The sequence below is a fragment of the Nyctereutes procyonoides genome, unplaced genomic scaffold, assembly GCF_905146905.1.
Source record: "Nyctereutes procyonoides isolate TBG_1078 unplaced genomic scaffold, NYPRO_anot_genome, whole genome shotgun sequence".
In the NCBI taxonomy this organism is placed as follows: domain Eukaryota; kingdom Metazoa; phylum Chordata; class Mammalia; order Carnivora; family Canidae; genus Nyctereutes; species Nyctereutes procyonoides.
The window spans coordinates 72061043-72065671 of NW_026575126.1; positions in this window are offsets into that span (position 1 = coordinate 72061043).

The following is a 4629-nucleotide window of genomic DNA, read 5'->3' on the forward strand; positions in this document are numbered from 1 at the left end:
CCAGAGCCTCCTCAGGCCAGGGGGCCATGAGGAGCTCCTCCTTCCAACCCAAGGATGCATCGTCCAGTTAGGGAGCCGCTAGCTACCAGTCACTGTTTATAAATCAGTGTCAATTAACAAAAATTCAATGAAAATTAAAAATAAGTTCCACAGCTACATGAGCTACCTTTCAAGTGCTCAACAGCCCACCTAGTACCCCCTCTCTAGTGTTTCTGATTTTGCATACCAAAATAACTTGAAACTTCTCTCCTCACAAACTCCTCAGATGGTCAAAGAAACAGAAATTACTTCAAATGTACAGCTGAGTTCACACATAAGAAAGAGAAATCCCCCAGATGCCACAAACAAGAGGGCACTGACCCTGCAGAGTACAGCTAATGCACTCACCCTGCTTCTGTCCTGTGCTGAGGTAGGTGTGAGCAGTGATGGCTTATGCTCAGGGCCCATATGGGGACAGGACATAGCCTTGGGCCACACCAAAGGCCAGAGGTTGGTCCTGAGGTCTCTGAAAAGTGAAAGGGGGACCTTGAGACAATGTGCCCATCCACAGGGAGGTGACAAGCAAGCTTTGTCTGTTTCAGCCTGAGAATCCAAAGCTCCCAATCCAGCATCACGTGGTTTGGGATGTCAATTGGCTGGGCTGTGGCAGTTCCGAAACTTCCAGGCCAAACACTGACATAAATACTGAGCCTGGTCTGATGATACTCCTGGGGCATAAGCAAAAGGGAAAAGCTTGGGAGCCATGCTCCATTTTATCCAGGCTGCTACAGAATGAGGAAAGGATCATTCAACACCAACCACCTTAAAGATGAGCTCACCGTAGGAAATGGAAAAATCCCTGGAGGGACAACTCACTAGGATTGAAACTCAGGACACAACTAACAGAAGATGAGAAGCCCAAGACTCCAGAATACAATAAGCTGAAGGACAACATCAAATGAGTCCTAGAAATGACTATAAAAAGTACTAACCTTTGGAAGGAAGAAGAAACTGGGAGTGGGCATTGGGGTGGCTTCCATGGGTTCTGGAATGTTCTGAGTCCTGACCCTGGTACTGATTCTAAGGGTTTTTCACTTATGGAAATTTAGTGAGGTGTATACCTATGATTTGCACACTTCTCGGGGTATGCATTGTAATTCAATTTAAATGATTTAAGGGGTGCTTGAGTGGCTCAGTCACTCTTGATTTCAGCTCAGGTCAAGATCTCAGGATCCTGGGATCAGCCTCAGTGTTGGGCTCCCTGCTCAGCGGGAAGCCTGCTTCTCCCCATCCCTTTGCCTCTCCCCCTGCTCATGCTCTCCTGTACTCATTCTCTCTCTTAAATAAATAAATAAAATCTTAAAAAAAAAAAAAAGACAGGGGTACCTGGGTGGCTCAGTTGATTAAGTGCCTGCCTTGGGCTCAGGTCCTGATCTTGGGGTCCTGAGATCAAGCCCTGCATCAGGCTCCCTGCTCAGCAGGGAGTCTGCTTCTCCCTCTGCCTCTCTCCTTGGCTTGTGCTCTCCCCTGCTTGCTTGCTCACTCGCTCTTGCTCGTTCTCTCTCTCTCTCAAATGAGTAAAATCTTAAAAGAAAAAAAGACATAATGATTACTAAATTTTTGGACCTGACAAAAGACACAAGTTTAAAGATTCAAAAAGCATAAACCCTACCCATACTTAGAAATGACAAGTCTTCATTTAGAAACCATCACAGTGAATAAAAGCAAAAAGAGGGGAAAAAAGGAGGGAGGGAGGGGGAGGGGGGGCCCCTGGGAGGTTCAGTAGGTTAAGCATCTGCCTTTAGCTCAGGTCATGATCTTGGGGTCCTGAGATGGAGCTCTGTATCAGGCTCCCTCCTCAGCAGGGGAATTTGCATCTCCCTCTTCCTCTGCCCCTGCTCATGTGCTCTCTCTCTCATTCTCTCTCAAATAAATAAAAATCTTAAAAAAAAAAAAAAAAGCTACCAGAGGGGGAAATGCTGATTATCTGACCATAATGATGAAGGAGCAGAAGGCAAGCTGAGGACAAAATCATAGCTGATACCCGACAACCACCCCCCTTCGCCAACTTCTGAGTGGGATACATGTGACCTTTCTCCAGGAAACTCCCAACTGTCTTTTTTTCCCCAACTGTCTTAATGTTAATGCTTTGCTAGAGGGAAAAGCACTTAGCTTGACAACTGTAACAAAGGCAAGGAAGGTGCCAGTATCCTGAGGATCTTCCTCAGCAGACGAAAGTGTTTTTGGGCACCTCCCTTTTTCCTTCCACCAACTCCCAAGTATATAATCAGCCCCTCCTCACAGCCCCAGGGCAGCATCTCTTTCTGCCCACGTGTCCTATCCCCAGGCCTTAATAAAATCACCTTTTTGCACCAAAGATTTCTCAAGGATCCCTTCTTGGCTGTTGGTTGGGGACTTCACCCACATTCAAAAACTACATCAATAAGATTAACAGCAGAGAGGAACCAGGCTGGCTTAATCCAAGGAGCAGGTGAACTCTGGATCTCCAAATCATGAGTTTGAACCCCATGTTGGGCACAGAGCTAACTTAAAAAATAAAAATAACTCTAGGGTCCTTGTTTTGTTTGGGATTACTTTTAGTCTTTCTTGCACCAAAACTGCATGCTGGAAATTGAATGACAACTTCTAAAATATTTGAAATAGGATTCTTATAAGAAAGATTGGGGGAGGGCAGCCCAGGCGGCTCAGCGGTTTAGTGCCACCTTCAGCTCAGGGTCTGATCCTGGAGACCCGGGATCCAGTGCCACGTCGGGCCCCCTGCATGGAGCCTGCTTCTCCCTCTGCCTGTGTCTCTGCCTCTCTCTCTCCCAGTGTCTCTCGTGAATAAATACATAAAATCTTTTAAAAATAATTGAAATTACTTAAAAAAAAAGAAAGGTTAGGGGAAGGAATAAAAGGTATCGACCAATTTAATACAATGACATAAATAATCCAAATACATCAGTAGTCACAATGAATGAAAATGGACTAACTTGCCATTAAAGGGTTATCAAATAATATGATAGTAATAATATTTAACTGTCTGTTATTTATAAGATGCTCACCTAAAAATATAAAGATTCACAGAGGCTAAGTGTAAGGAAATGAGGGAAAAATATGAAAGGCAGAAGAAAGCTGATGTGCAGAAATACAATAGGGAGTAGGTACTTACTCATATAAGTAGTATGAACATATTCAGGCAGACTTTAAGACAAAAACAACAAAACAAAACACTAGTAGGAATAAAGAGGTTCTACATAACGTTAAAAGGATCAGTTGACCAAGAAGATAAAAGGATTTAAACCGTTATGCCCCTAACAACCGTCTCAAAATACACAATGCAAAAATTTACAGACTCATGAATATAAATTGACAAATCCACAATCACAGTGAAAGACATTAAAATACCTCCCCCACCAGTTAAGAGCTCCATTAAACAGATGAAAAGTATAAGATTTATAGGACCTTCACAGGGGTAACAGGCTGGCTCAGTCGTTGGAGCATGTGATTCTTGATTTCAGGGTTGTGAGTTTGAGCCCCATGTTGAATGTAGAGATTACTTCAAAAAATAGAAAATCCTGGGGCACCTGGGTGGTTCAAGCGGGTTAAGTGTTTGGTTTCAGTTCAGGTCATGAGTCTGGTGTTCTGGGACCTGGGATCCAGCCTGGCATAGGGCTCTGCACTCAGCAGGGAGTCTGCTGCTCCCTCTCCCTGCTCATGCTCTCTCTTGAGCACTCCCCCCTCTCAAATAAATCTTTTACAAATAAAAAAACAGGGTGCCTGAGTGGCTCAGTCAGTTGAACATCTACCTTTGGCTCAGGTCATGATCCCGGGGTCCTGGGATGGAGGTCCACAGAGCATGGACCCTGCCTATCCCTCTGCCTCCCTCTCTGTCTCTCATGAACAAGTAAATAAAATCTTTTAAAAAATAAAAACACAAAAATAAAATTAAAGTAAAGTAAAGTAAACTACCCTCGTAAAGTTCCATATGTGATAATTAGAGAATACACATGGACGGGGATCCCTGGGTGGCTCAGCAGTTTAGCACCTGCCTTTGGCCCAGGGTGTGATCCTGTAGTCCCAGGATCTAGTTCCGTGTCGGGCTCCCTGCATGGAGCCTGCTTCTCCCTCTGCCTGTCTCTCTCTCTCTCTCTCTCTCTCTCTCTCTCTCTCTGTGTGTGTGTCTCCCATGAGTAAATAGATAAAATGTTTAAAAAAAATCTTATATTTAAAAGAAAAAGAATACACATGGACCATTTTCAAAAACTGACCACATGTTAAGTCAGAAACAAGTCTTAATAAATACCAAAAAAGGGATCCCTGGGTGGCTCAGCGGTTTGGCGCCTGCCTTTGGCCCAGGGCGCAATCCTGGAGTCCCAGGATCGAGTCCCACGTCAGGCTCCCTGCATGGAGCCTGCTTCTCCTTCTGCCTGTCTCTCTCTCTCTCTCTCTCTCTCTCTCTCTTTCTCTCCGTCTATCATGAATAAATAATAAATAAAATCTTTAAAAAAATAAAAAATAAAAAAATAAATACCAAAAAATTACTATCACATATATCACGTTCTCTGGCTACAATAGGGAGAAATCAGTGAGATAGAACATAAGCAAATCCCCATGCATTCAAAACTTGAAAATTCACTTCTGAGTATT